Below are 13,347 nucleotides of genomic sequence, written 5' to 3' on the forward strand. Positions count from 1 at the left end.
GGGTCCCTAATCTATTTATTGAATTGCTTATTTCCAAAACTGAGCAAAGTCAGAGAAAGATTTAAACATGTGAAGAAAAATAAGTGAATTGCAATAGAGAAACAAAATATTTTCCTGAGAAACCAAATAATCACTAATGACTAGGGTGACAATAATTCCAATTTGCCCATAATAATCCTGACGTACACCTGTTATTCCAGAGTAGTTATTAATAATGCTCCCTTCTCTAACACATTTTCTAGTGTAGGCAAAAAATTATATGGCAGCTCTACTATTGATGCTAACACTAATAAATGAATCATATCTCTTCATTAGAGCAGATCCAAAGACCCATACCTAGAAATATATTAATGGTTAATAATGTATCCTCACAAGAGGGAACAAGATCTTTACCAGGAATGTGTGACTGGGAGTCAGTCTGAGTCTGTAGCATGGGAGGTGGAGTTAAATCATGCAGTAGAGTCAACAATTAATATTTTCACAAGGGGATGATGAGAGATACTTAAAGATAGATACTAGAAAACCACACTGGAATTGCTGGCAATGGATCAGAAGAGTTTGGGTGGGAATCAGAAAGGACTTGCTGAGATGCTGGGAGAAAAGCAGATCCAAGGACCAGGATCCCAGAGACCAAATCTAATTGGGAAAAATAAGGGGAGGGAGAAGTCCCAGATAGGAGCCAGGGAGGGTCTGGTATAAAATAATTTTGCCAAGGAACTTCCTGCTGTTTCTTCCAGTTTTTTATTGACCTGATCTTACCACAAGGATATTTTAAAGCATTAAGTTCCTGGCACTCAAGTAGAGCTGTAATTTGTACCAAAAAAAAAAAAATTTAAAATGAAATCTACTCTTGCAAAGATTTTCTTAACTCAGACTTTTAATTAATTCAAACTGTTTAATTATTTAAAAAAACAGTTTTTCAAATCAGGAGGCCTGACTTTCAAAGAAAACTAATCAAATGGTTTTCTAAGATAATTATCCTAGACTAGTGTTATTTGATCTTCTAAGACTTTCATGCGTTAGGTGGAAAATTAAAGTCTGCAAGGAACACAAAGATAAAGCGTCAGATCAGTCAAATCAATCCTGCCCAGGACGATACTGATATGCACAATCAGTCAACGAAGGGACAGATATCACTGTTGCATCCCCTTCATATCCAAGAAGGACTGTGCGACAGCACCCAAAAGTGAGTTATAACATTCATTCATTCAATAAATATTTATTTAGCATCTATTATATACATGGCGGTATGCTTACCTGGTATATTATGAGGCTCTGTGAAAACGTGGAAAATGAACAACAGTGGCACTAAGTATTTATTTGATGGTAATGAATAATGGAAAAGCATCTTATAGGTTTCTTGATCTATTTGTTTTGAAAATGGCTCATTGTTTACAACTCTGTAGAAGGCATAGACTTAATCACTAAGTTAGTAGCCTATGACCCCATACGAGGCAGAGAGTGACACTTCAGCTCTTGGCTTCCCATGTGCCAGTTCCAGATCCTCCAAATCTCAGCTTCTTTTCTTATCCTAGGGTTTAAAAAGCCATCCTATTCCCTTCCAATATGTTTCCCATTTGCTTGACCTAATTTCAACGGATTTCTGTTTGTTACAAATAAAGAACCTTGACTAAGACAGATAACAAAGGTGAATTTGATATTTTAATATAAGAAAGTAACAATGAACTATTCCTGCATTTGGTACAATTCATGTGAAGAATCTGGCAACCAAAGGGAATTTCTTCTGGAAAGAAATGAATTAACTATAAAAGGAAGGAGGAAAGCCCAGTGATAATCTTTTTTTTAATTAAGACTTAGATTATTTTTTTCACTGTGTAAAAATATACATAACATAAACTGTTAACTTTTTTTAAGTGTACAGTTCAATGTTATTAAATGCATTCACATTGTTGCACGACCATCGCCCTCATTCATGTCCAGAACTTTTTCATCATTTCAAATCGAACCTCTGTAAGGTATAATCTTAGTGGGAATTCTTAAACTTGACACTGGGAGAATAGTAAAGATCAGTTGCGTGAAGATAAAATGAGAGAGAAACAGAGTTGACAGTTATAGAAGTATGCTACAGCCTATTTAATTGAATAGAAGTTAAAGATAATGAATGCCTTCCTAAAATACGCTGGAAGCCCTGAGTTTTCATAATTACACATTAATATGCCTAAATTTACTTACACATGTTGAATTTGGACATTCTTCTGTGAATTTTTGAATAAATATCTCAAGCTATCACTGTGTGACATTTCCTGTTTGTTGGCCAATGTGTAGCCATCTTTGCCTTTAGTGCAGTGTTGATGCAATTATGATTATCTATTATACTTTTGCAGGTATTTTCTAAAATATGAATAGAGAATAAAAAGGTACCAATGCTACTCACAATTCACAATTGCTAAGATGTGGAAACAACCCAAGTGTCCATCAATACATGAGTGGATTAATAAAATGTGGTATATGTATACCATGGAATACTATTCAGCTTTAAGAAATAATGGTGATATAGCACTTCTTGTATACTCCTGGATAGAGCTGGAACGCATTCTACTAAGTGAGGTATCCCACGAATGGAAAGACAAGCACCACATGTACTCACCATCAAATTGGTACTAACTGATCAACACATAAGTACACATATAAGAATAACATCTGTTGGATGTTGGGCAGGAGGGAGGGGGAGGGGGAAGGAGGAAGGAGGGGATGGGTATATGCATACACAAAGAGTGCAATGTGCACCACCCGAAGAATGGACATATTTGAAACTCGGACTTAGGGGGGGAAGGGGAGCAAGGGCAACATACGTAACCTAAACATCTGTACCCCCATAATATGCTGAAATAAAAAAAAAAAAGTATCAGTGCTACTGATAAAGAATATATTTCTTCTACACTTATTACAATTAAAACGTAGATTGGAGTCATTAGTTGTGTCAAAAATAGCAGATCCATTGAGGTCAATTGAGGTCATTGGTATCTCAATTGGGATCATTAGTTATAAAGAGAAAAAAAACCTTAAAGAAAATATACTGAAAAGTAGAACTATCATCAACTTTATTTTCCTAAAAGTTGTTGTATAATGAAGGATTTTTTATTTTTCTGCAAACAGAGTCCTCCATTATAATACCCAACTCTACTATTCAGTATCTGTACATCTGATTTCCTGCAGTCTTAGGGAACTATCATGTTCTAAAACAATGGACTGCCTTTATGACAAAACTGGCACAGGGGCAAGCTATGTGTTTACAGGAAATCTCAATTCTCACAACATTTACTAAATCCTTTCACAGCTCAAAGTAAACTGGTTAAAACTTGTTTTACTTACCTTACTGACAGTATCATCTCTGAAATGACAGAAGATATAGCAAAGAGATTGCTATTTTTAGACCGACTTCCATCTAACACGGAAGAACTGAATGTTTTCCATGTCATTTTGGAATTTGTAATAAGCAAAGGAAATATGCGGCAGAGGCTGGCATGTGCTGAAAATTTTAAGAAAGCAATTTTAAGATGTCAAAAGCCTCAAAAGGAAGGAAGGAGTTATAGCACGGAGGGTAAGAGCCCAGACTCCAGCAGATTCCAGAATATGTAGGTTTGAATGCTAGGTGTGTGACACTGAGCAAGATATTTAGCCTCTCTAAATCTCAGAGTTCTCCTTTGTAAAGTAGGACAGCAAGGAAAGCACAAACTGGGAAAAATCACTTAACTTCTCTAAGCTTGTTTTTTTATTTGGGAAAATGGGAAAAATCATAGTATATACCACATAAGTTTGTTGGAAAAACTAACTCAGAAAATGCATGTAAAATACCTACCACTGAGTTTGGCAAATGATAAGCATTTTTAACCCCACCCCCCCACACACACACACTTATATACAGTATTTTATGGACTCTAAACTTCTAAGAAAGAAATGAAGGATTCATAAAAGAAACTAGTCTAGTCAGCTTAGATTTAAAATGAATAAAAGATGAAATAAAAGAGGATATGACTAAAAATAAACACCAAATATCTAAGAATAGAATTTTTAAAAGCTAGTGCTCAGAAAGAAATGAAGTAATATTTCTGAAGACAAAAGGACTTCCTCAGCTACATTTTGAGGGAAGAAGAAGAGGGACAGAACTCACATACCCTCTGGGAACTGTTATCAAAGTTACCAAATGAAAAGGAGAAGGCAGGGCTATGTTTTTTCTATTCGAAGTCTACATTTTCCAGTAAGAAGAATGATCCTCAACTGGAAGGGGAAGAGGAAGCCAGGCAAAGAGAATATGTATCAAGCCATAAGTTAGAAGAGGGAAAGGATTATCCTCTTCTGGATTTCAATCTCCAGATCCACAGACTAGGTGGTGTCTCGAGACTTTTTCCAGGATCATAAATGCAATTGCTTGACAAAAAATGATTTGTTGGCACAATGAAGATCTGAAATTATTCTGACAAAGAAGTGTATATGGAGATAGAGATATGCTCATTTAAATAAATTGGCCATCTAGATCTTTATAGATTTTATTGTGCTTTAAAAGGCATACATAGTTTACTTCGATGTGTTCTTATGTAGAATACTTAATTATTTAAGCCAAATAAGATGCTTCTAAAGCCAGTCAACCATTAGTAGATATCATTCATTACAAACCTTTGCTTCATTCTTCTCAAGACTGACAAGGAGGTCAATGAAACTCATTCTTAATCATTCCCACAAGGACCTGAGTACTCATTATGTGCCAAGTGAACCGGGAATATAAAAACGATCCCTTCTTTCTATACAGTGAGGTGCACAATTCTGTGAGTAGGTTGAAGTTCAAAACATAGTTTGAAATACCAAACACAGATATAAGAACATTGCTGCAGGAACAAAAAGGAAGGGAGAATAATGCTGAGTCAAAAGATCAAAGAAAGGTTTTGGGCAGGATTGCTACAACAAATAACAACTTACACGGCATTACAAATCAGAATGGGCCTCTGACAAAGCAAATAGACTTGGGCTTTTGGTAACAAGTATGGTGACATTTGTAGGTGCCAGCTGACAGCTAACCCTAGTAAGAGGGGAGGTCCCATTAGAACTGAGCCTCAAAATATTAACAGTATTTTGATAGGTATGAAGTGGCAGGGAAAATAACTCTAATTCGAGGGAAGGAAATAAACACACAGACAAAAAAAAAAAGGATGACATAATATGTAATCAAAAACTTCAAGTTCATTGATAGACTGGCATGGCTAGTCCATAAGATTTCTAGAAAGATGTAGAAGGAGACGTGTCCAGAAAAGCTATTGAGGATTGTTGGTGGCTTTGAGTACCAGAATAAAGAGTTCAAATTTAATTCTATAATAACTGCTATAATAGCTATGATTTGCTGAGCACATACTATGTGACATAATCCTTACATGCATTACATCATTTAAGTCTCACAATAACCCTATGAGGAAGATAAAATTATGATCCTCACTTTGCAAACTGAGGCTTAAAGAGCTTTATTAACTTGCCCAAATTCATAAAGCTAGTTCAGCATTAGAATTTAGATTCAAATCCACAGCTCTCTAAATCCAAAACCCATAACTGAAATGACTCAGCTATACTCCCTTGATTGTGGAGAAAATCGGGAACAATGACAGTTTTTAAAGAGGGAGACATGATCAAAAGTGCACTTCTGGAAGATAAAAATATAGTGGCAGTGGACTTCCTGAGAAATAAGAAATTAAAAATGGCAAGATTAGTTAGAAAGTTATTAGTTCAGGTAAGAGATAGGAGGGCATGAATGAGGGCAATAAAGAAAGGAAGATAGATAAAGACATTGGAAAGGGAGCATTAAAAGAACCTAATGTGTTAGTTTTCTGCGCTGCATAACAAATTAACACAAATGTGGTCACTTACAGCAACATACATTTATTAATATTATCTCACAGTTTCTGTCGGTTGTGAGTCGGGGCTTAGCTAGGTCCCTGCTCAGGCCTCACAAGGCTGCAGTCAAGGTGTTAGTTGGGCCACATTCCCATCTGGAGGCTTGACTGAGGAAGAATCCACTTCCAGGTTTATTCGGGTTATTAACAGAATTCATTTCTTTGTGGTTATTTGACTGACTTCCCCATTTTCTCAGTAGCCCTTGGCTGGAAACACCCCTTAGCTCCTAGAGGTCACTCTCAGGGCCATGCCCCATGCTCCTTCCTCTCATAACATTACAGCTTATTTCTTTAAAGCCAGCAAGAGAACCTCTGCTGCTCAGAATCTCTGGGCTCAGAGAAGGCTAAATCCCTCTTTTAAAGGGTTCACCTGATGAGGTCAGGCCCATGCAGGATAATCACCTCCAATTAAGTCAAAATCAATTGACCTTATTCATATGTGTAAAATCCCTTTACTTTTGCCATATAACGTAACCCAATCACGGGAGTAACATCAGCACTCAGAGGGAAGGGATTATATACCACGTGTTACACCAGGGGCAGGACTCTTGGATGCCATCTTAAAATTCTGCCTACCACATTTAACAGCTGATTTGACACAAGGAGGGGGCCAAGATCAGTCCAAGTTTCTAGCCTGAGTAATTAAGAAGATGGTAATGACATTAGCTGAGATATGACACACAAGAAGAAAAGAGGTTTAATGAGAAACATTATTAGTCTTACTTGGGAGCATTCATCTTGAGGTACCAGTGGTACATCCATTTATCTTAAACCAATTGCATCGTTTGCTTCAACAGTACCTAATATTTAATTAAATGGTGTTGAGAAGAGGGGCTTTTTACATCTGGAAGTGATTCTTTCATGATGTACACAGTTATTTTTAAATGTTATAAATGGCCATGAACTTGAGAAACAATTAGCAATTGATTATGTTTTAGATTCATGTCCTCTTCTTTTAATCCAGCAACCAGTCACAGAGATTTTTTTTAGTTGTTTTGATAAATGCTCCTTTCAGGCACTGTTATTTCTGAGAAATGGCCAAGGATCTTTTTCCTCCAGGAATGTTTATCTTAAAATATATCCAGTAATAGCTGAATGAGTTGTTAAGCAAGTAGATAAATGAAATACCAAAAATAACTAAGGAAATATTAGGGTTAGTACTAATATAAATTAGAATAAATAACATAAACTCTCATTTTAAACTATCTGAATTATCCCTTGGCTTTGGGGTTAATGAAGATCCCAGGATCCATGGTACACATGGTAAAATGCAGAATATTATTGCTTGGAAAAGTGTAGAAATAAAACATTTACTGGGTGTCTTCCTAATGCCAAGGCCTGTGTTAGAACTTTCACATATGCTAATTCGTTTCATTCTAACAACTCTGAAATAGTGATATTAGCCTCATTTTTTTAAATAGATAAGGTATTTGAGTCTGAGAAACTAAACATTTCATCTGAGCTAAGAAGTAGAAATGGCCAGGCCTCATACTTACATATATCTTATTCTTCATACGTTATTCTTCCCACTATTAATCTTTCTTCACTTCTCAGATTAGTTGCAACTTTCTCTAAGAAGCCTTCCATGACTACCTTCTGGGTCTTCCAAGAGTATGTAAGAAGCACATTCCCACTACCCTATTTTCTTTCCCACAGCAACCAATTAATGTCAAAGTTAAGTGCTTGAGTTCTAGGACTGCACAAACAGGATTCAAATTCCACAGGCCAGGATTCAAATTCCAGTTTTACACTTGCTAAGTTTATGAACTTGCGAAATTGACTAAGCCTCAAGCCTTTTCAGTAAAATAGAAATAAAATTAGTACTTGGCTCAAGGGGTACTTGACAGAACAACCTAATGAACATAAACCCCTATTATTGTTATCATTAGCATCATAAGATGTTGTTCTACTTACTACATTGGTTTGTGATTGCCTGTTTACTTTTCTGCATTCTACACTGGATTGTAAAATCATCCCTGGGACACAGGCTACATCTTGTTAGCTGTGATTTCTCCAGAGCCTAGCACAGTGCCTTCCTGGCATATGGCAGGCACTGACAAACTTCTGCTGAGGGAAAGAAGAAAGAAAGGAAGGAAGGAGAGAAGAAAGAGGAAGGGAAGGAAGAAAGGAGAAAGGGAGGGAGCCTTGAGACTACCCGTCATAGCGATGCCCTTGCTTTTTCCTTGCATAGTTTCAACGAAGGCATGAGAGATAAAAATAAACCATTACTTTCCTTAAATTATATTTAAGGATCAGAAGCCTTAGAAAGTGAAGTTTGTTATGACATCCTTAATGCCAAGTATGATCTAGAAATCCTAATAGTTAGATGGTGCCTGGAAAAGGACATAGCCCAGGCAGTCTTTAGGCAAGTGAATATTCTCCCTTTTTAAGAGAAATGAGCACCACCCTTACCCCCACAGCCTGAGAGTAATACGCTACATGCGAATGACCTCCCCTAGCTTCGAAGCCACCCACGGGACAGTCCTCATTCCCAGCCAACCACTGACCTCGGTGCTGTTATGAAACATGCCCAGGGCTCCCTTTTTTTATTTGATCCATCGCAGCTCTGCCTGCTTCCACTTTGTCACCTTCAGCTTCTGGCAGGCCAGTGCCTGTTTTTATTCTTCTGATGGAAAGAGCACATTTGGATTGGACCGTATATTATTTGTACCCATGTGAAGCTCTGCATACAACCGAGAGCAGAATATCCAAAAAAGGATATTTAATTACTGCAGGGTCAAGCAGTTTGGGCACTCATAGGCCATGACAATAAAAGAGGATTCTTCCTATTTTTCATGTTTCTTATAATATAGGCACAGTCACAGGTAAAAATGCAAATTAGGCAGAAGTAACCACAGGGAGGAGAGATGAATATAAAGACGAAGAGCCCTATTCATTTGTGATGCAAAAATCCATTATTAGGAACAAATCTTCTCCCGACAGCCTTGTGGATGCTGCATAATTCAGCGAGCCCAACTGTACTTAGGAAGTGATGGTTAAATATTGAAAATCTGATTGGAAGATGGAGGTGGCTTCCTGCTCTTTCCTGTAATTGCCTTGTCTGATTTTTCTCATGAACAATGTATCACTGGAATTTTTGACTATGATAGAGTGCACCCTCCTGAGAGTTCTGCCCTGAAGGCTAGGACTCCAACTCCGCAGGAGCTATCTGATGGAGGACTTCATATATCTCCTGTGCACCTGTCATCCCTCTTCCCTTGTCAAGCCCCAGGGTGTTGTGTGGAACTTATGAGCCTCTCCCAGCCTGTCTCCCTTCACCCCACCGCCTTCTGCACATTACAGCAGCCTAATGAGTTGAAGAGACAGAGCCAGCCCAGGCTTCTTATTACAATCACATTCCATTTCCTTCAAATAAACCCTGCTCAGAACAAAGGCTTCTGGACACAGCCTTTGTTGTGGATGTTTAATCATAACAATTTGGTGGGACCCAGAATATTATGATGATTGCTTTCAAGTAATTCGTGATATACGTGCTTAGCAGATGATGTAACTGCATAGGGCTGCTGTGCTTTTTGCTCCATTGCTTCATGCAGCGTGGTTTTCTATGACAGTGTACTCTACAAATGCAAACAGATGTATTTCCCATGACCTTAACCCTTACAGATAGAGTTGTTTTATGTATTTCCCAGTTAACATTTTTGAGAGCTTCACAATGTGGTCTCCTAAGGTCTCTCAATACTTGTGGTTTTCACACTCTTAACCATTTTAGATATTTCAGGAATGTGATAACACTAACGAGATATTAGAGCAAGAACAGTAATAAAAAGCATAGTCTCCAACTTTAAAAATCTTATACATGTTGGTTTCCCTTAAGCTTTGCTCTCAATTAACTGCCTAAAATGACAAGAGAGAGGTTTTTGAAGTAAAAATGTTAACAAAAAGGATACCCAAGGGAAAAAAACATCTAGAATAAGGTGATGTCTGAATACAGATGTAAAAATCTAGCAAGGAGAATTCTTAATATGTTTTGAGACCATTACACAGCAAACAAGTGGGATTTATCTTAAAAGAGTTGAAATAGTATATAAAATCTATTAAAACCATTCCACCTCAAATGTCATAATTATCTTAATTAGCCGTTTCTTGCTTTGTGTTTTTTCCTTCTAGGGTCTAAGGAGACAAAAAGAATTTACAGTAGCTGAAAGAGCCCCTTATTTGTGCCTACTACCACAGGCATTTTCCAGTGGGTCCTTACCAGTGCGGAGTAGTGGTTAAAGGCTCTGACTTTGAAGTCGGACAGGCTTAAGACTAGAACATTTTTTAAAATTTGTTACAACTGATTTTTAAAAATTATAACTTGTTATTGTGAAATAGTTCTAGACTCACAAGAAATTCCAAAAATGGTACAGATAGTTCCAATGTACCCTTACCCAATTTCTGCTGATGGTAATATCTTACATATAACCATAGAACATTGTCAAAACCAAGAAACTGACATTGGTACAATACATTCCAAAGCACAGATCTTACTTAGATTTCACCAGGTTTTAGTGAACTTCTTTTTGGGGTATGTGCATGTGTGTGTGCATGTGTGTGTATGTGTGTGTGTTTATAGTTCTATGATTGGTGTAACCATCACCACAGTCAGGATACAGAACCGTTTTATCACCACAATGAAACTCCCTTGAGTTACACCTTAATAGTCACATCCTACCCCCAAATCTAACTTCTGGCAATCATAGATCTATTCACCATTGTGATTTTGTCACATCAGGAATAATATATAAACGGAATCAGACAGCATGTAACCCTTTTCTTTCAGTGATATTTCCACTTATTTTATGTTAGTAATAAAAATTCTTTTCTATCTCATACATGATTGAACACATATTTGCTTTAAAATTGACAGTCACAATTGAGAAAATAATGGTTTATTTTCCTAGTCAAGTGACCAAGCTGCTGAATCTGAAGGCCTCCATAAATGTTACATCTTAGTATTTTCTTTGAACAGTAAGACCTTCTATTTTGATTATTCCTGGTAAATAGCAATTTTGTTTCTCCAGTGGTTTCCATTTGTCAAATAGTCATGACGGATGGTTTAACATGACAGCTACTGCTTTCAGGGGATTCTGTCAGATGACTCCCCATTTCCAGTGCAGTAGCTCTCGGCAATCTTCCATCAAAAGTCCATCCATCAGGACTTCTCTATCATGGCTGGCCAAGGACTCCTGCTTTGGCTGCCAGAGCTTCATCCTGCTGAATATGATAGTCCTGAAATCTCATGGCTATTCTTTGTGTCATGTTTAAATATTTCTGTTAGCAATGCTCTGAACAGGTATTCTCTTCAGGTTTTACTTCACTTGTTGCAAAGTCTTTAACATAGTCCAAAAAGCAGGTTTCTGTGAGTTTATTGTAGGCCCCAAGAAATTCCTTAAACTATTTTATCTGATCAGATTCTGGTATTTGTGCAGCAATATTCTTTTGGTACATTTATTAATCGCCTTTTCTGATGCATGAGTTTCCTTTCTGTTCTGGGAAAGTTGTCCAGTCTTTGGCTTGAATATCTCCAGCGAGGCTGTTTCTTACTAAAGTACAGGCTCTCGCATCTGACATCAGTACGAGGCTCGGGGGCTGCACTGTATGTGGGTCGAGTCTGGGGACAGAGGGTTGGGATCAGGGTGGGTGCTGCATCTGCTACATGGGAAAGAACTGTAACCCTTTTTGAGACTGGCTTCTTTGACTCAAGATAATTCCTATGAGATCCATCCAAGTTGTTACACATATCAGTAGTTAATTCTATTTTACTATTGAGTAGTATTCTATAGTGTAAATGTTCCACTCGTTATTTATCCATTCACCTGTTGTAGGACATTTGGATTGTCTCCAGTTTTTGACTGTTATACTACAAATAAAGTTGCTATGAACATTCATGTACAGGTTTTTGTGTGGACATAACTTTTTTTCTCTAAGATAAATACTGATAAAAGAGATCGCTGGGTTACATGGTCTGTGTATGTTTAACTTTATAGGAAATTGACAAACTATTTTCCATCATTTTACATTCCTCATTAGTACTTGGTATTGTCAGTATTTTTTATTTTGGTTATTCTCAGAGGTATGAAATGATAACACATACACATTTAATTTGCATTTTCCTAGAGGCTAATGATGTTGACTATTTTTTCATGTGTTTATTTGCAATCAGTATATCATCTTTAGACAAGTATCTGTTTTTTAAATCTTTTGTTCATATTCTAATCTGATTGTTTTCTTACTGTTGAGTTTATAGAGTTCTTTATATAGTCTGGATACAAGTCCTTCATCAGATACATAATTTGCAAATACTTTCTCTCAGTCTGCAGTTCGTCATTTCATCCTTTTAGCAGGTATTTTATATAGCAAAGGATTTTAATTTTGATGAAGTATAATTTGTCAATTTTGTTTACTCATTAGTGCAGGGTAGGGATGGCGGTCAGGGTTACATGCATAGTCTCCACCAGAGAGAGCAGGACATTACTATAGGACAGAGGTTCAGGGGTCTTTATGGACTGAATGTGTCCCTCCAAAATTCATACGTTGCAGCCCTAACTCCCAGTGTGACTACATTTGGAGACAGGGTCTTTAAGGAGCTAATTAAGGTTACATGAGGTCATAAGGGTGGGACTCTAATTCAATAGGACTGGCGTCCTCATCAAAAGAGGAAGAGACACTAGATCTCCTGCCCCTACCTCTCTGTATGGGCACAGAGGAAAAGCAAGGACATGGGGAGAAGGTGGCTGTCTTCAAGTCAAAAAGGGAGGTCTCACCAAAAACCAACCTTGCCAGCACATTAATCTTGGACTTTCAGCCTCCAGGACTGTGAGGAAATAAATTTTTGTCATTTAAGCCACCCACTCTGTGGTCTTCTGTTATGACAACTGGAGCAGGCTAATACAGGGTTGGAAGTCAGAATTCCACCCACAGTCTTCACGGGGGAAGGGCACCTCCTCCTTACTGCAAGGGACCTGGAAGACAGGATTCTGCGCGTGGACTATGCTCCCTGCAGTGCCCATTAAGGTGGTTGAGGGACATGACCTGCTGTGTTACTCACCTTGAGAGCAGGCAGGTATGGCTAATGGCTTCTGACTCACTGAGTCACAGTGTTCATTAAGAACTTTTCACAGTTCTTTGGCTAGAAAGCCCAGGCTTCTCTTGTGGCTATAAATATATATTTATTTTATTTATTTATTTTTTTGTCTGTGTCTATGTCCAAGATGTAGGCTCCTCCAGTACCAAAGTCATGACAAACAGAAGGAAAGAAAAAAACCCAGGGAACTCACCTCCAGGTAAGTCCTCAAGTCCTTAGGTCTCTAGCCAATCTTTCTCTTCTCCACTTTTCATACTTACGTATTTTGTCCAGGGATTTTTGGTGTGATTAGTGGGAGGAGTAAAATGACATGTTTCAATTTTATCTTGCCTAGAATTGGAAACTACAGCTGGTTTATAAAAA

General features: G+C 37.6%; 1 pseudogene; it reads right to left on the reverse strand.

The window, feature by feature from the left end:
• Nucleotides 1–11,066: 11,066 nt before the first annotated feature.
• On the reverse strand, nucleotides 11,067–11,348 carry LOC105814551 (annotated as a pseudogene).
• Between the last annotated feature and the right edge of the window lie 1,999 nt (nucleotides 11,349–13,347).

This window comes from Propithecus coquereli, unplaced genomic scaffold (assembly GCF_000956105.1).
Source record: "Propithecus coquereli isolate 6110/MARCELLA unplaced genomic scaffold, Pcoq_1.0 Scaffold30, whole genome shotgun sequence".
NCBI lineage: Eukaryota > Metazoa > Chordata > Mammalia > Primates > Indriidae > Propithecus > Propithecus coquereli.